At 44.4% G+C, this 24091-nt stretch overlaps 1 protein-coding gene across 5 annotated transcripts in view; it reads right to left on the bottom strand.

The window, feature by feature from the left end:
- The window catches only part of synpo (synaptopodin), a 66929-nt gene that overhangs the window by 21419 nt on the left and 21419 nt on the right, over positions 1-24091 (bottom strand). Inside the window, exon 1 of one of the 5 annotated variants that reach the window (XM_029772045.1) lies at positions 4720-5004. The exons of the other annotated variants lie outside the window; for them this stretch is intronic. The gene's annotated coding sequence lies outside the window, so the exon portion shown is untranslated. Of the gene's footprint in view, positions 1-4719; positions 5005-24091 lie in introns of those variants that run through there. 5 annotated transcript variants of the gene reach the window in all.

Genomic DNA, 24091 nt, shown 5'->3' with positions numbered 1-24091 from the left:
TCACACCCACCCCGCCATCTAGAGGTGTGATAGTTAGTGTATAAGCTAATTATCCATCATGTACGACATTCCTGGGAGTGTGTAAACTTTCCTTTTTTATTACCAAAGCCTTTTTGTATGTTCTCTATAGTTATGTACTTTAAAATGTATCAATTGGCCTCCCGAGTGGCACTCCATCACAGTGCCAGCTGTGCCACTAGAGATTCTGGGTTCAAGTCCAGGCTCTGTCGCGACCGGGAGACCCATGGGGCGGCGCACAATTGGCCCAACATCGTCCATGTTAGGGGAGGGTTTGGCTGGCAGGGATGTCCTTGTCCCATCGTGCACTAGCGACTCCTGTGGCGGGCTGGTCGCAGTGCATGCTGACACGGTCGCCAGGTGTTTCCTCTGACAACATTGGTGCGACTGGCTTCCGGGTTAGGTGGGCATTGTGTCAAGAAGCAGTGCGGCTTGGTTGGGTTGTGTTTCGGAGGACGCACGGCTATTGACCTTCGACTCTCCCGAGTCCGTACAGGAGTTGCAGCGATGAGACAAGAATGTAACTACCAATTGGATACCATTAGACTGTAACTACCAATTGGATACCACGAGACTGTAACTACCAATTGGATACCACTAAACTGTAACTACCAACTGGATACCACGAAACTGGGGAGAAAAAGGGGTAAAAAAATATAATTTTTTTATAAATAAAATGTAACAATTGACCAATTCGGTACATTTGGGCAAACTCCTGGCAGACTTGATACAAATTATATGCAGTAATGTAATTCTTCACTGGATCCGTCTGAAGCTTTGCACACACTGCTTCCATCTGGTGGACGAAAATGGAAAAAAAGGGTAAGATCCTTAAGAGGCTCATGTTTAGCAATGAGGCAGGCATTTTAGACATATCAGCTATTTTTCAGTAATAAAATACATTGACTATGACGACAGCACTGTGGCTCAATTCTTTAGACAATGTGATTAAAAAAACAACAGGGTTTCTGTTGAAAATGGAGGCTTGGTTTATTGTCTGAGTTTAAGAGCTCCGTTCAGAGCAGGAGAAAGAATTTCCTCTCTTCCATCTGGTCCCTCACCAAGCATTCCTTAGCAGCCCAGAACATTCCCTGTCAGCAACCCAGATTCCCTATTCCCTCCATGGTGCACTACTTTTGACCAGAGTCCTATGTTGCACTGTCTCAAGGAATGGGATAGGGAATAGGATTCTATTTGGGACTAATTCCCTGCCTCAGTCAGTTTATAATGTCTTCAAGGCTGTAGATCAACCCTTTATTAATCATAAATCATTTCAGCCACAGCTCTATGTTCCTCTCCATTTCAGCCACAGCTCTATGTTCCTCTCCATTTCAGCCACAGCTCTATGTTCCTCTCCATTTCAGCCACAGCTCTATGTTCCTCTCCATTTCAGCCACAGCTCTATGTTCCTCTCCATTTCAGCCACAGCTCTATGTTCCTCTCCATATTTCAGCCACAGCTCTATGTTCCTCTCCATATTTCAGCCACAGCTCTATGTTCCTCTCCATTTCAGCCACAGCTCTATGTTCCTCTCCATTTCAGCCACAGCTCTATGTTCCTCTCCATTTCAGCCACAGCTCTATGTTCCTCTCCATTTCAGGACAGCTCCATGTTCCTCTCCATATTTCAGACACAGCTCTATGTTCCTCTCCATTTCAGCCACATCTCTATGTTCCTCTCCATATTTCAGCCACAACTCTATGTTCTTCTCCATCACCAGTATCCTGGTGGGAAGTTGGAAATGCCTTTGCACTGAGGGTTTAATGCTTCTCTAAAATATATTTTATGCATTCACTGAATGAAATGTGAGGAAATTGCTAGTGTGTGTGTGTGTGTGTGTGTGTGTGTGTGTGTGTGTGTGTGTGTGTGTGTATGTGTTTGTGTGTTAAATTGCTGGATAGCCAATCACAAACAATCCTCAGTGACTATTGTAATTGTTAATCACGTATCTTCCAGTGATGCATACCCATACCATGACTATTCTGTTTTCCATCCTGAGGTCCTGGTTTTAGTAGGTGAAGATCTCTAACTGTGCTTCTGACTGTGATTCACTATTAGAACAACACAGCTGACACCGCAGCAAAACTTCAACTTCTCTCCACACCATGACCATCAAGACAGGCAAACCTTCAACCTCTCTCCACAACATGAACATCAAGACAGGCAAACCTTCAACCTGTCTCCACACCATGACCATCCAGACAGGCTAACCTTCAACTTCTTTCCACTCCATGACCATCAAGACAGGCAAACCTTCAACCTCTCTCCACACCATGACCATCAAGACAGGCAAACCTTCAACCCCTCTCCACACCATGACAGGCAAACCTTCAACCTCTCTCCACACCATGACCATCATGACAGGCAAACCTTCAACCTCTCTCCACACCATGAACACCAAGACAGGCAAACCTTCAACCTCTCTCCACACCATGACCATCATGACAGGCAAACCTTCAACCTCTCTCCACACCATGACAGGCAAACCTTCAACCTCTCTCCACACCATGACCATCCAGACAGGCAAACCTTCAACCTCTCTCCACACCATGACCATCCAGACAGGTACTGTACATAAACTGATGGGAACCACAGTGTATGAGCCAATCACAATATCCCCTAAAGCAGCCAACCAGCTAGCTCCAAACTCTGACTGGGTCACTTCCCAAATGACACCCTATCCCCTACCTATAGTGCACTGATTTTGACCAGAGCCCTATGGAAAAGTAGTGCACTATATAGGGAATAGGGCACTATTTGGGACGCCTATCTTTCCCAGGGTGTTCATATTAAAGGCAGATTTTCTTCCTGGCTCTGAGTGGGTCTTACATGAAATAGCATGGCGATCCCTCCAAATACAGTTTACAGCCGGCCGACCACACCAGGAATAATCTGCATCTGTGTTTAGGATTTTACAGACTGAATCTGGACCTTAATTAAATTAACCCACAATGGGAGAGAGAGAGAGACAGAGAGAGAGTGGAGGAGAGGGGGCGTGAGGGAGACAGAGGGGGGAGAGGGAGACAGAGAGAGAGAGAGAAGGGGTAGGAGAGTGAGACAGAGAGCGAGGAGGAGAGGGGGCGTGAGGGAGACAGAGCGAGAGAGGGGGGAGAGGGAGACAGAGAGGGGGGGTAGGAGAGTGAGACAGAGAGAGGAGGAGAGGGGGCGTGAGGGAGACAGAGCGAGAGAGGGGGGAGGGGGAGAGGGAGACAGAGAGAGAGGGGGGGTAGGAGAGTGAGACAGAGAGAGAGAGGAGGAGAGGGGGGTGTGAGGGAGAAAGAGCGAGAGAGAGGGGAGGGGGGAGAGGGAGACAGAGAGGGGGGGTAGGAGAGTGAGACAGAGAGAGAGGAGGAGAGGGGGCGTGAGGGAGACAGAGCGAGAGAGGGGGGAGAGGGAGACAGAGAGAGAGGGGGGTAGGAGAGTGAGACAGAGAGAGGAGGAGAGGGGGCGTGAGGGAGACAGAGCGAGAGAGGGGGGAGGGGGAGAGGGAGACAGAGAGAGAAGGGGGTAGGAGAGTGAGACAGAGAGAGAGGAAGAGAGGGGGTGTGAGGGAGAAAGAGCGAGAGAGGGGGGAGGGGGAGAGGGAGACAGAGAGAGAGGGGGGGTAGGAGAGTGAGACAGAGAGAGAGGAGGAGAGGGGGCGTGATGGAGACAGAGAGAAGAAAAGGGCAACCAGTGAATAACAAACAACCCATAGTTATGTTTATTTTCCCTTTTGTACTTTAACTATTTGCACATGGTTACAACACTACATAATATGACATTTGAAATGTCTTTATTCTTTCTGAACGTCTGTGAGCTTAATGTTTAGTGTAAATTTTTTATTGTTTTTATTTAACTTTTGTTTATTATCTACTTCACTTGCTTTGGCAATGTAAACATATGTTTCCCATGCCAATAATGGCCTTGAATTGAATTGAAATTGAGAGAGGGTGCATGAGGGAGACAGAGAGTAGTGCACTATGTAGGGAATAAGGTGCCATTTGGGATGTACATCCCACTTATCAGGTGACTAGTTGCGAAAACATGCAAACAACCAATCATGAGCATTCCGATATGACAACGAAATATTGACGACCAAAATAGTTACCTTGGAAGATCAGCTCCTGACATGTATTTTATGGAATGGTAGTACATCGAGTTAAGTGTGTGCATTACAGTTCCGTAAATGGTCAGGATTAGGAATTGAATGACCTAGACTACGTTATTTGGATAATCTTTTACTGCAAAAACGTCTCCAAAGCAAAACTATGATGACTGACAACCATTTTTCCAACCGTTTCTGCCAAATTCTAAACCAACCGTCATACGAGACTGTAGACTACACTTCAGACACAAATCGCAGATGCCATATGGCCATGAAATACCGTGGATTCACTTTTACAGTACATTAAATTACTGCATCACATGGTGGAACATTCATCATGCATGAATTAAACTGAGACGTTTAAACCGATGTGCATTTTTTTAGAGCAAAAGTTACAATATGGAAAAGTCCACTAAAACCTTATTTCACCGCACAGACCTGGATAAATAAAGCGCACGCACATTTAAAGTAAAAAAAATAAAAATTCTCCCTAAAGCTCTCAAAACCAAAGGAAACATTCAGTTTAGGGTGGAAAGACATTTACTGATAAATGTTCTGCTCTATGAGGAAGTTACAAAGTAACTGTCCCAGTCCTTTTTTCAGTCTTTCCTTACCTTCTTAAAAAGTCAGAGCGCTCTTTAGTTGCCGTTCCACAAGCTTTTCCAATTTATCTGTATCCGCTTCCCCCCCACACACCCTTCTGCTGCTCTGCTCGACAGAGGATCGGATTTCGTTTTCGTTGCAAAAGCTTCTGGTCCCTACAGCGCGCACAGCACAGGCTCAACTCGCCTCCACCCAGTCCAGTGCAGTGCACACACACAAACTAACTGACTGACTTCACATTGACTGTGGCTCAAAGAGCGGTGAGTTTGTCTAGTTTCAGAGCTTGGATAGTGCCATCATAGAGATGAGTAGGCTACTGATTGCACATTTCCAAAGCAACCCTGTCTTTCAGATGGAATAAAGAAAACACTCAGGGTGAAACCAGAGAGATAAACACAGAAATCCCCTTGAATGCCAGTGAGGTGTAGACATCATATGGGGGTTGATACAATGTGCCAAACCTTAACTTAGTTTTGAAATATAAAAACTTGTCCAATGTGCGTAAATATAGATTTATTTGTGTTTGTGGAGGGGGAAGAACTGAGTGCAGAAGACACATGACAAGTCATGTTAAATATCTACATGAATCCATATACTACAGAAACATCTTTACATGAATCCATATGCTACAGAAACATCTTTAAATGAATCCATATACTACAGAAACATCTTTACATTAATCCATATACTACAGAAACATCTTTACATTAATCCATATACTACAGAAACATCTTTACATGAATCCATATACTACAGAAACATCTTTACATTAATCCATATACTACAGAAACATCTTTACATGAATCCATATACTACAGAAACATCTTTACATGAATCCATATGCTACAGAAACATCTTTACATGAATCCATATGCTACAGAAACATCTTTAAATGAATCCATATACTACAGAAACATCTTTACATGAATCCATATGCTACAGAAACATCTTTACATTAATCCATATACTACAGAAACATCTTTAAATGAATCCATATACTACAGAAACATCTTTACATGAATCCATATACTACAGAAACATCTTTACATGAATCCATATGCTACAGAAACATCTTTAAATGAATCCATATACTACAGAAACATCTTTACATTAATCCATATACTACAGAAACATCTTTACATTAATCCATATACTACAGAAACATCTTTAAATGAATCCATATACTACAGAAACATCTTTACATGAATCCATATACTACAGAAACATCTTTACATTAATCCATATACTACAGAAACATCTTTACATTAATCCATATACTACAGAAACATCTTTACATGAATCCATATGCTACAGAAACATCTTTACATGAATCCATATGCTACAGAAACATCTTTAAATGAATCCATATACTACATAAACATCTTTACATGAATCCATATGCTACAGAAACATCTTTACATTAATCCATATACTACAGAAACATCTTTAAATGAATCCATATACTACAGAAACATCTTTACATGAATCCATATACTACAGAAACATCTTTACATGAATCCATATGCTACAGAAACATCTTTAAATGAATCCATATACTACAGAAACATCTTTACATTAATCCATATACTACAGAAACATCTTTACATTAATCCATATACTACAGAAACATCTTTACATTAATCCATATACTACAGAAACATCTTTAAATGAATCCATATACTACAGAAACATCTTTACATGAATCCATATGCTACAGAAACATCTTTACATGAATCCATATGCTACAGAAACATATTTACATTAATCCATATACTACAGAAACATCTTTAAATGAATCCATATACTACAGAAACATCTTTAAATGAATCCATATGCTACAGAAACATATTTACATGAATCCATATGCTACAGAAACATCTTTACATGAATCCATATGCTACAGAAACATATTTAAATGAATCCATATGCTACAGAAAAATTGAACTCTTCTCTCAAAATCATTCATTAACTGTGGAAAAAAAATGATCATGTCAACTTCATTCCCTACCGACCACTCTCATCCTGTAATGTCATCTGCATATGTAAAGTCTGAGTTAGACCAGGTACCAGAGGGTAAAGACCGTGTTGAGTTAGACCTGGTACCAGAGGGTAAAGACCGTGTTGAGTTAGACCAGGTACCAGAGGGTAAAGACCATGTTGAGTTAGACCAGGTACCAGAGGGTAAAGACCGTGTTGAGTTAGACCTGGTACCAGAGGGTAAAGACCGTGTTGAGTTAGACCAGGTACCAGAGGGTAAAGACCATGTTGAGTTAGACCAGGTACCAGAGGGTAAAGACCGTGTTGAGTTAGACCAGGTACCAGAGAAAGGTAAAGACCATGTTGAGTTAGACCAGGTACCAGAGGGTAAAGACCGTGTTGAGTTAGACCAGGTACCAGAGGGTAAAGACCATGTTGAGTTAGACCAGGTACGAGAGGGTAAAGACCATGTTGAGTTAGACCTGGTACCAGAGGGTAAAGACCGTGTTGAGTTAGACCAGGTACCAGAGGGTAAAGACCATGTTGAGTTAGACCAGGTACCAGAGGGTAAAGACCGTGTTGAGTTAGACCAGGTACCAGAGGGTAAAGACCATGTTGAGTTAGACCAGGTACCAGAGGGTAAAGACCATGTTGAGTTAGACCAGGTACCAGAGGGTAAAGACCGTGTTGAGTTAGACCAGGTACCAGAGGGTAAAGACCATGTTGAGTTAGACCAGGTACCAGAGGGTAAAGACCATGTTGAGTTAGACCAGGTACCAGAGGGTAAAGACCATGTTGAGTTAGACCAGGTACGAGAGGGTAAAGACCATGTTGAGTTAGACCAGGTACCAGAGGGTAAAGACCATGTTGAGTTAGACCAGGTACCAGAGGGTAAAGACCGTGTTGAGTTAGACCAGGTACCAGAGGGTAAAGACCGTGTTGAGTTAGACCAGGTACGAGAGGGTAAAGACCATGTTGAGTTAGACCAGGTACGAGAGAAAGGTAAAGACCGTGTGTACAGCTGGTGAATTAGACCATAGGAAGATCCTGTAGGGCCTTCTTTTCTCTATGTCTGGAGGGAGAGAGAGAGAGAGAGGGGGATGGAGGGGGAGTGCCTTTCTGCCCACATGCCTGCTCTTTCTCTCTCTCTTTCTCTCTCTCTTTCTCTCTCTCTCCTCTCTCTCTCCTCTCTCTCTCCTCTCTCTCTCCTCTCTCTCTCCTCTCTCTCTCTCTTCAATTCAATTCAATGTAAGAGCTTAATTGATATGGGAAACATATGTTTACATTGCCATAGCAAGTGAAATAGATAATAAACAAAAGTGAAATAAACAATATAAAATGAACAGTAAACATTACACTCAAAAAAGTTCTAAAAGAATAAAGACATTTCAAATGTCATATTATGCCTGTATACAGTGTTGTAACAATATGCTAATTGTTAAAGTACAAAAGGGAAAATAAATACATAGAAATATAGTTTGTATTTACAATGTTGTTTGTTCTTCACTGGTTGACCTTTTCTTGTGGCAACAGGTCACTTGCTACTGTGATTGCACACTGTGGTATTTCACCCAGTAGAAATGGGAGTTTATCAAAATTGGATTTGTTTTCCGAATTCCTTGTGGGTCTGTGTAATCTGAGGGAAATATGTGTCTCTAATATGGTCATACATTTGGCAAGAGGTTGGGAAGTGCAGCTCAGTTTCCACCTCATTTTAAGGGTAGTGTTCACATAGCCTGTCTTCTCTTGAAAGCCAGGTCTGCCTTCAGCGTCCTTTCTCAATAGCAAGCCTATGCTCACTGAGTCTGTACATAGTCAAAGATTTCCTTAATTGTGGGTCATTCGCAGTGGTCAGGTATTCTGCCACTGTGTACTCTCTGTTTGGGGCCAAATAGCATTCTAGTTTGCTCTGTTTTTTTGTAAATTCTTTCCAATGTGTCAAGTAGTTATACTTTTGTTTTCTTGTGATTTAGTTGGGTCTAATTGTGTTGCTATCCTGGGGCTCTGTGGGGTCTGTTTGTGTTTGTGAACAGAGCCCCAGGACCAGCTTACTTAGGGGGCTCTTCTCCAGGTTAGTTTCTTTGTAGGTGATGGCTTTGTTATGGAAGGTTTGGAAATCGCTTCCTTTTAGGTGGTTGTAGAATTTAACGGCTCTTTTCTGGATTTTGATAATTAGCTGGTATCGGTCTAATTCTGCTCTGCATGCATTATTTGGTGTTTTACGTTGTACACAGAGGATGTTTTCGCAGAATTCTGCATGCGGAGTCTCAATTTGTTGTTTGTCCCATTTTGTGAATTCTTGGTTGGTGAGCGGACCCCAGACCACACAACCATAAAGGGCAATGGGTTCTATAACGGATTCAAATATTTTTAGCCAGATCCTAATTGTATGTCAAATTTGATGTTCCTTTTGATGGCATGGAAGGCCCTTCTTGCCTTGTCTCTCATATCATTCACAGCTTTGTGGAAGTTACCTGTTGCCCTGATTTTTAGGCAGAGGTATGTATCGTTTTTTGTGTGCTCTTGTCACATTCGTTATAATGAGTGGACCAAAGCACAGCGTGAGTTCCACATTATTAAATATGTGTGAGTTCCACATATTTATTGAGGTGAAACTTCAAATAAATAAACGAACGTGCAGTTCGTAGCGCACATAGCACTAAACACAAACAATATCCCACCACGCAGGTCGGATAAGGACCACACTAAGTATGATCCCCCAATTAGAGACAACGATCATCAGCTGCCTCCAATTGGGAACCATACTCACACCAACATAGAAATTAAAGACTAGAACACCCCCTAGTCACGCCCTGACCTAAAACACCATAGAGAACCCCGAGGGCTTTCTATGGTCAGGGCGTGACAGCTCTAGGGTAACGGTGTCAAGATGGAATGTGTATTCATGGTCCTGGCAACTGGACCTTTTTTGGAACACCATTATTTTTAGTCCAGGTCTGACAGAATCTGTGCAGACATTCTCGGTGCTGCTGTAGGCCCTCCTTGGTTGGGGACAGAAGCACCAGATCATCAGCAAACAGTAGACATTTGACTTCAGATTCTAGGAGGGTGAGGCCGGGGGCTGCAGACTGTTCTAGTGTCCTCGCCAATTCGTTGATATATGTTGAAGAGGGTGGGGCTTAAGCTGCATCCCTGTCTCACCTCCACGGCCCTGTGGAAAGAAATGTGTGTGTTTTTTGCCAATTTTATCTGCACACTTGTTGTTTATGTACATGGATTTTATAATGTCGTATGTTTTTTCCCCAACACCACTTCCCATCAATTTGCATGACAAATTGAGTCGAAAGCTTTTTTTAAATCAACAAAGCATGAGAAGACTTTTTCTTTGTTTTGGTTTGTTTGTTTGTCAATCAAGGTGTGCAGGGTGAATACGTGGTCTGTCGTACAGTAATTTGGTAAAAAGCCAATTTGACATTTGCTCAGTACATTTTTTTCGCTGAAGAAATGTACAAGTCTGCTGTTAATGATAATGCAGAGGATTTTCCCAAGGTTGCTGTTGACACATATCCCACGGTAGTTATTGGGGTCAAATTTGTCTCCACTTTTGTGGATTGGGGTGATCAGTCCTTGGTTCCAAATATTGGGGAATATGCCAGAGCTGAGGATGATGTTAAAGAGTTTAAATATAGCCAATTGGAATTTGTGGTCTGTATATTTTATAATTTCATTTAGGATACCATCAACCCCACAGGCCTTTTTGGGTTGGAGGGTTTGTGTTTTGTCCTGTTGTCACGCCCTGACCAGGTGAACTCTTCTATTTTGGTCAGGGTGTGGCATTTCTATAGTTTATTTTCTATGTTTTGGTATAGCCTTGCTTTGGGGCATATTTCTATGTTGGGTTATGTCGATTCCCAATCAGAGACAGCTGTCGCTAGTTGCCTCTGATTGGGGAATCATATTTAAGTTCCTTTTCCCCCCACGATGTTTGTGGGTTGTTGTCTCTTTTTGTTTGAGCAGTAGCGATACGTTTATTCTCTGTTTTGACCGTGTTATTTCAGTCTGAAATAAATAACATGTGTTCGCTCCCAGCTGCGCCTTGGTCCACTTCTTCCTTCCTGCACGACGATCGTTACACCTGTAGTTCATTCAATGTAATTGGAGAAGCCAGTGGGTTCTGGTAGTCTTTAATAGTTGATTCTAAGATGTGTATTTGATCATGTATATATTTTTGCTGTTTTTCTTTGTTATAGAGCCAACATGATTGGAGAAGTGGTTTATCCATACATCTCCGTTTTTGTTGTTGATTGTTTAGAGTTTTCGAATTTTTCCAGAAGTGGTTCTATGGATTGAGCTGATTTCTGACGTGCTGTTCCTTCTTTATCCGTAGTGTATTTCTGTATTGTTGTAGTGATCCACCATAGTGAAGGCGTTGGCTCAGGTTTTCTGGTTCTCTATGTTTTTGGTTGGATAAGTTTCTCAATTTCTTTCTTACGTTTTTGCAATCTTCATCAAACCATTTGTCATTGTTGTTAATTTTCTTAGGTTGTCTGCTTGACATTTTTAGATTTGATAGGGAAGCTGAGAGGTCAAATATACTGTTTATATTTTCTACTGCTAAGTGTAGACCTTCACTATTACAGGGGAACATTTTGTCCAGGAAATTGTCTAGAAGGGATTGAATATGTTATTGCCTAATTGTTTTTTGGTAGATTTCCACATTACTTTCCTTCCATCTATAGCTTTTATTAATATTATTCAGGTCCTTTGACTTTGATGCCTCATGATTGAGCATAGCTCTGTTCAAGTAGAGTGTCATTGGACTGACTTTGAACGCTCTAAGAGACTCTGGGTTGAGGTCAGTGAAAAAGTAGTCTACAGTACTACTGCCAAGAGATGAGCTATAGGTGTACCTACCAAAGGAGTCCCCTCGAAGCCTACCATTGTCTATGTACATACCCAGCGTCCGACAGAGCTGCAGGAGTTGTGACCTATTTATGTTGGTTATGTTGTTGTAGTTGTGTTAAGGGGGCATACGGGGGAGGGAATGCTGTCACCTCCAGGTATGTGTTTGTCCCCCTGTGTGCTGAGGGTGTCAGGTTCTTGTCCAGTTTTGGCATTGAGGTTGCCACAGACCTAGTACATGTCCCTAGGCCTGGAAATTGTTGATCTCCCCCTCTAAGATGGAGAAGCTGTCATCGTTTAAGTATGGGGATTCTATTAGGGGGATATAGGTAACACACATAAGGACATTTGTCTCTTTTGAGATCATTTCCTTATTCATTTCTAGCCAGATGTAAAATGTTCCTGTTTTGACTAATTTAATAGAGTTGGTTAGGTCTGCTCTATACCAAATTAGCATACCCCCTGAGTCTCTTCCCTGTTTCACACCTGGTAGTTTGGTGGATGGGACTAACAGCTCTCTGTAACCTAGAGGGCAACTAGTGGGTACGTCTCCTTTATACCATGTTTCTTGTAAGAAGACAATGTCTGTATTTCCAATTTCTTTGATGAAGTCTGGGTTCCTGCTCTTTTGGCCAAAGGCAGATGACCTCAGACCTTGTATATTCCAGGATGAGATAGTAAAAGCTTTGTGTTCCATTGTGTCTAGTGTTGTTTTTGTGTGGTTTAGGCTCGGACCCTCACAGTAGGTATGAGCAGAATATGTTGAGCATCTGATACATAACTCTTAGGTCGCAGGATGGGGCTTGGGCGGGTGTAATAGTGGTGTCATGTTGAGGTCCTTGCCGCAGGGGTGGGGCGCATGGGGTGGGCAGAAGGGGCATAGGTCTGATATGGGGGGCCTATATAGGCTGTGGCCAGGGTTTGCTTGATGTGGGTTCTCTCGGTGCAGGTCCTTCAGGAGGGGGTTTTGCAGGTCTGGGAAGGTGTCTCGCTAGTCTGGGCGGGGTATCCGTTGGGATTGCTGTCTTGTAGAGGTGGACCTGGTCATAAAGGCTGTTCAAGTCCAGGGTGGAGTGGTGGGCCAGGTAGACATCAGGTTTTGAGGCACAGTCTCGCGAAATGCTTGCATTCACCCGCTGTATGGAGGCAAGGTGAAAATCTTTTTGTGGTAGCAGGGCAGAGATAACCACTTGTGCGTTGGGGAAAGTGGAAGAAGCTTTTTCAATCACTCCCTTGAGTGCTTTGGCCACCCTTTCCTGCTGGGCCCTTAAGTAATTTGTGCCCATGTTAATTATGATGTGGCTGGGGGCCCCTAGTCTGTCCTCTGACTCAATGATCAAGTTTGCAGATGACACAACAGTTGTAGGCCTGATTACCAACAACGACGAGACAGCCTACAGGGAGGAGGTGAGTGCCCTGACAGAGTGGTGCCAGGAAAATAACCTCTCCCTCAACATCAACAAAACGAAGGAGCTGATCGTGGACTTCAGGAAACAGCAAAGAGAGCACGCCCCTATCCACATCGATGGGACCACAATGGAGAAGGTGAAAAGCTTCAAGTTCCTCGGCACACACATCACCGACGATCTGAAATGGTCGACCACACAGATGGTGTGGTGAAGAAGGTGCATCAGCATCTCTTCAACCTCAAGAAATTTGACTTGGCCCCTAAGACCCTCACAAACTTTTACAGATGCACAACTGAGAGTATCCTGTCGGCCGGATAACCGCCTGGTACGGCAAATGCACCGCCCTCAAACACAGGGCTCTCCAGAGGGTGGTGCGGTCTGCCCAACGCATCATCGGGGGCACACTGCCTGCCCTCCAGAACATCTACAGCATCCGATGTCACAGGAAGCCCAAAAAGATCATCAAGGACAACAACCACCCGAGCCACTGCCTGTTCACCCCGCTATCATCCAGAAGGCGAGGTCAGTACATGTGCATCAAAGCTTGGACCGAGACACTGAAAAACAGCTTCTATCTCATTGCCATCAGACTGTTAAATAGCCATCACTAGCCGGCTACCACCCGTTTACTCAACCCTGCACCTTCGAGGCTGCTGCCCTATATACATAGACATGGAATCACTGGTCACTTTAATAATGGAACACTCGTCACTTTAATAATGTTTACATACTGCTTTACTCATTTCATATGTATATACTGTATTCTATTCTACTGTATTCTAGTCAATGCCACTCCGACATTGCTCGTCCATATATTTATATATTTTTTAACTCCATTATTTTAATTTTACTTTTACTTTTAAATACCTAGAAAAGGCTACTTTCCTTGATGTTATCCTCACAAATAATCCTGATAGGTATCAGTCTGATGTTTTCTGTATGACCTTAGTGATCTCTGTTTTACAGCCTGTGTTCGTAATGGCTGCTCAAAAACAATCTGAAACGATCTGTCCTGATTTGTTATAGACGCTTGCTAAAAAAACTTTAATGAGCAAGCCGTCCTTCATGGACTTGCCTCTGTAAAATGGTATAGAATCAGCTTGATCCCCCTCTGTCTCAAACGCTTGGACCTTCTTTTTTTATATTTTCAGTGGTATTGTTAACAAACATACCCCCATAAAGAAAATGAGAATTAAAAACCGGTTCAGCCCCTGGTTTGACTGTGATCTTGCAGAGTTACTCCTCCTCAAGAATTGCATTTGGCGAAAGGCTCGGCACACGCATACTCAGGCTGACTGGCTCTCTTTCAGGCAAATGAGAAATAAGTGCACTCAGGCTATCCGGAAGGCCAAAGTTAATTACTTTAAGGAGCAGTTCTCTCTCTGTGGGTCTAACCGGAAAACCGTTAAAGACCTGGAGAATAAACCCTCCTCTTCACAGCTGCCCATGTCCCTTAAGGTTGATGATGTGGTTGTTACTGACAAGAAGCACATGGCTGAGTTCTTTAATCACCACTTCATTAAGTCAGGATTCCTATTTGACTCAGCCGTGCCTCCTTGCCCATCCAACATTTACTCATCTCTCACCCCTTCTAATGTGACTATCCCCGATGCTTCTCCTTCTTTTTCCCCTGCCCCACTACAAAGTTTCTCCCAGCAGGCAGTCACTGAGTCCGAGGTGCTAAAGGAGCTCCTGAAACTTGACCCCAAAAAAACATCTGGGTCAGATGGTTTAGACCCTTTCTTTTTTAAGGTTGCTGCCCCTATCATCGCCAAGCCTATCTCCAACCTTTTTAACCTTTCTCTCCTTTCTGGGGAGGTTCCCATTACTTGGAAGGCAGCCACGGTTCATCCTTTATTTAAAGGGGAGATCAAGCTGATCCTAACTGTTATAAGCCTATTTCTATTTTTCCCTGTTTATCAAAAGTGTTGGAAAAACTTGTCAATAATCAACTGACTGCCTTTCTTGATGTCTATAGTATTCTCTCTGGTATGCAATCTGTTTTCCCGCTCAGGTTATGGATGTGTCACTGCAACCTTCAAGGTCCTCAAGGATGTCACCATTGCCCTTGATTCTAAGCAATGTTATTATTATTGACTTGGCCAAAGCTTTTGACACCATTCCATTCTTATGAGCCGGCTAAAGAGTATTGGTGTCTCTGAGGGGTCTTTGGCCTGGTTTGCTAATTACCTCTCTCAAAGAGTGCAGTGTATAAAGTCAGAAAATCTGCTGTCTCAGCCACTACAACAAGGGAGTACGCCAAGGCTCAATCCTAGGCCCCACACTCTTCTCAATTTACATCAACAACATAGCTCAGGCAGTAGGAAGCTCTCTCATCCATTTACATGCAGATGTACAGTCTTAATCTCAGCTGGCCCCTCCCCGGATTTTGTGTTAAATGCTATACAACAAAGCTTTCTTAGTGTCAAACAAGCTTTCTCTACCCTTAACCTTGTTCTGAACACCTCCAAAACAAAGATCATGTGGTTTGGTAAGAAGAATGCCCCTCTTCCCACAGGTGTTATTACTACCTCTGAGGGTTTAGAGCTTGAGGTAGTCACCTCATACAAGTACTTGAGAGTATGGCTAGATGGTACACTGTACTTCTCTCAGCACATATCAAAGCTGCAGGCTAAAGTTAAATCTAGACTTGGTTTCCTCTGTCGTAATCGCTCCTCTTTCACCCCAGCTGCCAACTAACCCTGATTCAGATAACCATCCTACCCATGCTAGATTACGGAGACACATTTTATAGATCGGCAGGTAATGGTGCTCTCGAGCGTCTAGATGTTCTTTACCATTCGGCCATCAGATTTGCCACCAGTGCTCCTTATAGGACACACCACTGCACTCTATACTGCTATGTAAACCCACTGGTTGATGCAAATTTGTAAAACCCTCTTAGGCCTCACTCCCCCCTATCTGAGATATCTACTGCAGCCCTCATCCTCCACATACAACACCCATTCTGCCAGTCACATTCTGTTAAAGGTCCCCAAAGCACACACATCCCGCGGGTCGCTGCTCTTTTCAGTTCGCTGCAGCTAGCGATTGGAATGAGCTGCAACAAAAACTCAAACTGGACACTGGGAGGTGACTACCCTCATCTGCAGGACAGTTTGAAGAGGTGTGATCAGACTCATTCAGGATGTGGGAGTCGTCACAGAGAGATCTTTTCCTGCTGTGCTCTCTCTCTTTGATCCCGTAAAAGTCCTGCTGGAAGTGCATGAGGATGCCCTGTACGATTACTGTCCCAGACTTGTACACGTTGACAGAGGTTGTTACAATTTCCTCAATGTCTAGTATTCTGAGTTTCCACCCTGGGCCAATACCCTCTCTCTTGACATAGGAGTAGTGTGTTCTTATAACACTGTGTCATGCCAGGGGATGGTCTGGTTAATATAGCACTGTGTCATGCCAGGGAATGGTCTGGTTAATATAGCACTGTGCCAGGGGATGGTCTGGTTAATATAGCACTGTGCCATGCCAGGGGATGGTCTGGTTAATATAGCACTGTGTCATGCCAGGGGATGGTCTGGTTAATATAGCACTGTGTCATGCCAGGGGATGGTCTGGTTAATATAGCACTGTGTCATGCCAAGGGATGGTCTGTGTTAATATAGCACTGTGTCATGCCAGGGGATGGTCTGTGTTAATATAGCACTGTGCCATGCCAGGAGATGGTCTGTGTTAATATAGCACCTTGTCATGCCAGGGGATGATCTGGTTAATATAGCACTGTGTCATGCCAGGGGATGGTCTGGTTAATATAGCACTGTACCATGCCAGGGGATGGTCTGGTTAATATAGCACTGTGTCATGCCAGGGATGGTCTGGTTAATATAGCACTGGGTCATGCCAGGGGATGGTCTGGTTAATATAGCACTGTGCCATGCAAGGGGATGGTCTGGTTAATATAGCACTGTGTCATGCCAGGGGATGGTCTGGTTAATATAGCACTGTGCCATGCCAGGGGATGGTCTGGTTAATATAGCACTGTGCCATGCCAGGGGATGGTCTGGTTAATATAGCACTGTGCCATGCCAGGGGATGGTCTGGTTAATATAGCACTGTGTCATGCCAGGGGATGGTCTGGTTAATATAGCACTGTGTCATGCCAAGGGATGGTCTGTGTTAATATAGCACTGTGTCATGCCAGGGGATGGTCTGTGTTAATATAGCACTGTGCCATGCCAGGAGATGGTCTGTGTTAATATAGCACCTTGTCATGCCAGGGGATGATCTGGTTAATATAGCACTGTGTCATGCCAGGGGATGGTCTGGTTAATATAGCACTGTGTCATGCCAGGGGATGGTCTGGTTAATATAGCACTGTACCATGCCAGGGGATGGTCTGGTTAATATAGCACTGTGTCATGCCAGGGATGGTCTGGTTAATATAGCACTGTGCCATGCCAGGGGATGGTCTGGTTAATATAGCACTGTGCCATGCCAGGGGATGGTCTGGTTAATATAGCACTGTGTCATGCCAGGGGATGGTCTGGTTAATATAGCACTGTGCCATGCCAGGGGATGGTCTGGTTAATATAGCACTGTGCCATGCCAGGGGATGGTCTGGTTAATATAGCACTGTGCCATGCCAGGGGATGGTCTGGTTAATATAGCACTGTGTCATGCCAGGGGATGGTCTGGTTAATATAGCACTGTGTCATGCCAGGAGATGGTCTGGTTAATATAGCACTGTGTCATGCCAGGGGATGGTCTGGTTAATATAGCACTGTGTCATGCCAAGGGATGGTCTGTGTTAATATAGCACTGTGCCATGCCAGGAGATGGTCTGTGTTAATATAGCACCTTGTCATGCCAGGGGATGATCTGGTTAATATAGCACTGTGTCATGCCAGGGGATGGTCTGGTTAATATAGCACTGTGCCATGCCAGGGGATGGTCTGGTTAATATAGCACTGTGCCATGCCAGGGGATGGTCTGGTTAATATAGCACTGTGCCATGCCAGGGGATGGTCTGGTTAATATAGCACTGTGCCATGCCAGGGGATGGTCTGGTTAATATAGCACTGTGTCATGCCAGGGGATGGTCTGGTTAATATAGCACTGTGCCAGGGGATGGTCTGGTTAATATAGCACTGTGCCATGCCAGGGGATGGTCTGGTTAATATAGCACTGTGCCATGCCAGGGGATGGTCTGGTTAATATAGCACTGTGTCATGCCAGGGGATGGTCTGGTTAATATAGCACTGTGTCATGCCAGGGGATGGTCTGGTTAATATAGCACTGTGTCATGCCAGGGGATGGTCTGGTTAATATAGCACTGTGTCATGCCAAGGGATGGTCTGTGTTAATATAGCACTGTGTCATGCCAGGGGATGGTCTGTGTTAATATAGCACTGTGCCATGCCAGGAGATGGTCTGTGTTAATATAGCACCTTGTCATGCCAGGGGATGATCTGGTTAATATAGCACTGTGTCATGCCAGGGGATGGTCTGGTTAATATAGCACTGTGCCATGCCAGGGGATGGTCTGGTTAATACAGCACTGTGTCATGCCAGGGGATGGTCTGGTTAATATTGCACTGTGCCATGCCAGGGGATGGTCTGGTTAATATAGCACTGTGTCATGCCAGGGGATGGTCTGGTTAATATAGCACTGTGTCATGCCAGGGGATGGTCTGGTTAATATAGCACTGTGTCATGCCAGGGGATGGTCTGGTTAATATAGCACTGTGCCATGCCAGGGGATGGTCTGGTTAATATAGCACTGTGTCATGCCAGGGGATGGTCTGGTTAATATAGCACTGTACCATGCCAGGGGATGGTCTGGTTAATACAGCACTGTGCCATGCCAGGGGATGGTCTGGTTAATACAGCACTGTGCCATGCCAGGGGATGGTCTGGTTAATACAGCACTGTGCCATGCCAGGGGATGGTCTGGTTAATATAGCACTGTGCCAGGGGATGGTCTGGTTAATATAGCACTGTGTCATGCCAGGGGATGGTCTGGTTAATATAGCACTGTGTCATGCCAGGGGATGGTCTGGTTAATATAGCACTGTGTCATGCCAGGGGATGGTCTGGTTAATATAGCACTGTGTCATGCCAGGGGATGGTCTGGTTAATATAGCACTGTGTCATGCCAGGGGATGGTCTGGTTAATATAGCACTGTGTCATGCCAAGGGATGGTCTGTGTTAATATAGCACTGTGTCATGCCAGGGGATGGTCTGTGTTAATATAGCACTGTGCCATGCCAGGAGATGGTCTGTGTTAATATAGCACCTTGTCATGCCAGGGGATGATCTGGTTAATATAGCACTGTGTCATGCCAGGGGATGGTCTGGTTAATATAGCACTGTGTCATGCCAAGGGATGGTCTGTGTTAATATAGCACTGTGTCATGCCAGGGGATGGTCTGTGTTAATATAGCACTGTGCCATGCCAGGAGATGGTCTGTGTTAATATAGCACCTTGTCATGCCAGGGGATGATCTGGTTAATATAGCACTGTGTCATGCCAGGGGATGGTCTGGTTAATATAGCACTGTGCCATGCCAGGGGATGGTCTGGTTAATACAGCACTGTGTCATGCCAGGGGATGGTCTGGTTAATATTGCACTGTGCCATGCCAGGGGATGGTCTGGTTAATATAGCACTGTGTCATGCCAGGGGATGGTCTGGTTAATATAGCACTGTGTCATGCCAGGGGATGGTCTGGTTAATATAGCACTGTGTCATGCCAGGGGATGGTCTGGTTAATATAGCACTGTGCCATGCCAGGGGATGGTCTGGTTAATATAGCACTGTGTCATGCCAGGGGATGGTCTGGTTAATATAGCACTGTACCATGCCAGGGGATGGTCTGGTTAATACAGCACTGTGCCATGCCAGGGGATGGTCTGGTTAATATAGCACTGTGCCATGCCAGGGGATGGTCTGGTTAATATAGCACTGTGCCAGGGGATGGTCTGGTTAATATAGCACTGTGTCATGCCAGGGGATGGTCTGGTTAATATAGCACTGTGTCATGCCAGGGGATGGTCTGGTTAATATAGCACTGTGTCATGCCAGGGGATGGTCTGGTTAATATAGCACTGTGTCATGCCAGGGGATGGTCTGGTTAATATAGCACTGTGTCATGCCAGGGGATGGTCTGGTTAATATAGCACTGTGTCATGCCAAGGGATGGTCTGTGTTAATATAGCACTGTGTCATGCCAGGGGATGGTCTGTGTTAATATAGCACTGTGCCATGCCAGGAGATGGTCTGTGTTAATATAGCACCTTGTCATGCCAGGGGATGATCTGGTTAATATAGCACTGTGTCATGCCAGGGGATGGTCTGGTTAATATAGCACTGTGCCATGCCAGGGGATGGTCTGGTTAATACAGCACTGTGTCATGCCAGGGGATGGTCTGGTTAATATTGCACTGTGCCATGCCAGGGGATGGTCTGGTTAATATAGCACTGTGTCATGCCAGGGGATGGTCTGGTTAATATAGCACTGTGTCATGCCAGGGGATGGTCTGGTTAATATAGCACTGTGTCATGCCAGGGGATGGTCTGGTTAATATAGCACTGTGCCATGCCAGGGGATGGTCTGGTTAATATAGCACTGTGTCATGCCAGGGGATGGTCTGGTTAATATAGCACTGTACCATGCCAGGGGATGGTCTGGTTAATACAGCACTGTGCCATGCCAGGGGATGGTCTGGTTAATACAGCACTGTGCCATGCCAGGGGATGGTCTGGTTAATATAGCACTGTGCCAGGGGATGGTCTGGTTAATATAGCACTGTGTCATGCCAGGGGATGGTCTGGTTAATATAGCACTGTGTCATGCCAGGGGATGGTCTGGTTAATATAGCACTGTGTCATGCCAGGGGATGGTCTGGTTAATATAGCACTGTGTCATGCCAAGGGATGGTCTGGTTAATATAGCACTGTGTCATGCCAGGGGATGGTCTGGTTAATATAGCACTGTGTCATGCCAGGGGATGGGCTGGTTAATACAGCACTGTGTCATGCCAGGGGATGGTCTGTGTTAATATAGCACTGTGCCATGCCAGGGGATGGTCTGGTTAATACAGCACTGTGTCATGCCAGGGGATGGTCTGTGTTAATATAGCACTGTGCCATGCCAGGGGATGGTCTGGTTAATATAGCACTGTGTCATGCCAGGGGATGGTCTGGTTAATACAGCACTGTGTCATGCCAGGGGATGGTCTGGTTAATATAGCACTGTGTCATGCCAGGGGATGGTCTGGTTAATATAGCACTGTGCCATGCCAGGGGATGGTCTGGTTAATATAGCACTGTGCCATGCCAGGGGATGGTCTGTGTTAATATAGCACTGTGTCATGCCAGGGGATGGTCTGTGTTAATATAGCACTGTGTCATGCCAGGGGCTGGTCTGGTTAATACAGCACTGTGTCATGCCAGGGGATGGTCTGTGTTAATATAGCACTGTGCCATGCCAGGGGATGGTCTGGTTAATATAGCACTGTGTCATGCCAGGGGATGGTCTGTGTTAATATAGCACTGTGCCATGCCAGGGGATGGTCTGGTTAATACAGCACTGTGTCATGCCAGGGGATGGTCTGGTTAATATAGCACTGTGCCATGCCAGGGGATGGTCTGGTTAATATAGCACTGTGCCATGCCAGGGGATGGTCTGTGTTAATACAGCACTGTGTCATGCCAGGGGATGGTCTGTGTTAATATAGCACTGTGTCATGCCAGGGGATGGTCTGGTTAATACAGCACTGTGTCATGCCAGGGGATGGTCTGTGTTAATATAGCACTGTGCCAGGCCAGGGGATGGTCTGGTTAATATAGCACTGTGTCATGCCAGGGGATGGTCTGTGTTAATACAGCACTGTGCCAGGGGATGGTCTGGTTAATATAGCACTGTGCCATGCCAGGGGATGGTCTGGTTAATATAGCACTGTGCCATGCCAGGGGATGGTCTGGTTAATACAGCACTGTGTCATGCCAGGGGATGGTCTGTGTTAATATAGCACTGTGTCATGCCAGGGGATGGTCTGGTTAATACAGCACTGTGCCATGCCAGGGGATGGTCTGTGTGGAAAATTATGTTGCTTACGTTCCCCTCTTTGTAGCGGTCAGCGAATAGTGTCCCGGGATTGTCCTTGAGGAGTTGTTGTGTTTGTACTCCTGCCATGTTTAGGCTCAAGAATTTCCCCACCTCTCACTTCACACTTCAGCGCTAATTGAAGTTGCAGCCAGGTCAATTCTGTCCTAGCAGCTTGGGAACTTTGTAGCCTTATTTATTAAGCTTTATGGAACAAAATGACCTAGAGATTATTGTCATTTACTTTTTTGGCTTCAGAAGTAGGTTCAGACTGATAATTACTCACTCAGTTTTGTGTTGGATGTTATTTCCAGGTTTCCGCTGTGTTTCTGCAGGTTTTGGTTTGTTAGAAGTTTTTTCTTGATTGTCCTCGGTAGTAATAGTCCATTCAGGTCATTTTGTCCAATATCAAGGTTTTAGGTATGACATTTTGATTTGATGTTGAGGTTAGTATCCTATATAAGTCCTTGTGAAAAAATTCAAGTTGATCTATGTTTATCCAACTCTAATTCTATATTTTTGCAGAACAACTCAGGAGCCCATGAACTCTCTCTCTCTCCCTCCCTCTCTCCCTCTCTCCCTCTCTCCCTCTCTCCCTCTCCCTCCCGGTTTCTATTGGTTTATAATATGACACATAGGCTCCAGTTCCCAGTACATAATCACACTCGTTACACAGAGACAGGCTACAGGCGGCTGCCAACACAAACAAACACCGGACGTTGCTGTGAAATCACAAAATAAATTAGCTTTTCGTTTATTAGGGATAAAATAAGAGGTCTTTCCAACGTTCCTAACAGCGTTACCTCACCGTCGTCCTTCCTTTCCCGGCTATTACACCCTCTGAGTTATAACTTATCAAAGCTTCACTCTGCAGTATTTACTGATGTTTAGTGATCATTCAGAGAGAGTGTGCTAGCTGGGCCAATCAGAGGGTGTTACCTCAACTCTCACTCTGGTCTGACCTTTCGCTCTCTCAATTCAATTCAAAAGTGCTTCCTTGGCATGAGAAACATGTCTTTGTTTTGGGGCTTCATTTGTCGAAGGTGCGTGCGCACAAAAACTACTTTCAGCATTGTGTGTGAGTTTTCTCACAAACGGTTGGTATTTAAAAATGTTTGAACTTGACGGGAAAGTGTGCTCATCTCCACGTAAATCTCAGACCATGCATACATACACACAACTTCAAGTGGGATCAATTGTATTTCAAGCGAATATTGTAATTCTGAGGGAAATGGAGGTGAAATGGAGGAAATTAGAGTTGGATGCATTGGAATTATGATAATGGTCGTCCAATAAAAACAGATGGTAGGCCTAATGAGAAAACAGATGGTAGGCCTAATGAGAAAATAGATGGTAGGCCTAATGAGAAAACAGATGGTAGGCCTAATGAGAAAACAGATGGTAGGCCTAATGAGAAAACAGATGGTAGGCCTAATGAGAAAACAGATGGTAGGCCTAATGAGAAAACAGATGGTAGGCCTAATGAGAAAACAGATGGTAGGCCTAATGAGAAAACAGATGGTAGGCCTAATGAGAAAACAGATGGTAGGCCTAATGAGAAAATAGATGGTAGGCCTAATGAGAAAACAGATGATAGGACCTAATGAGAAAACAGATGGTAGGCCTAATGAGAAAACAGATGGTAGGCCTAATGAGAAAACAGATGGTAGGACCTAATGAGAAAACAGATGGTAGACCTAATGAGAAAACAGATGGTAGGCCTAATGAGAAAACAGATGGTAGGACCTAATGAGAAAACAGATGGTAGGCCTAATGAGAAAACAGATGGTAGGACCTAATGAGAAAACAGATGGTAGGACCTAATGAGAAAACAGATGGTAGACCTAATGAGAAAACAGATGGTAGGCCTAATGAGAAAACAGATGGTAGGCCTAATGAGAAAACAGATGGTAGGCCTAATGAGAAAACAGATGGTAGGGCCTAATGAGAAAACAGATGGTAGGCCTAATGAGAAAACAGATGTATTTGCCATTGGGAAGGAGATTGTATAGCAGCTTATTACCAGATATATTTCTATTACTTTTATTATGAAGGACTAAATCATAACC

This window comes from Salmo trutta, chromosome 13, assembly GCF_901001165.1.
Source record: "Salmo trutta chromosome 13, fSalTru1.1, whole genome shotgun sequence".
Lineage (NCBI taxonomy): Eukaryota > Metazoa > Chordata > Actinopteri > Salmoniformes > Salmonidae > Salmo > Salmo trutta.
The sequence above is the reverse complement of the archived record's forward strand: the minus strand, read 5'-3'. Positions and strand labels throughout refer to the sequence as shown.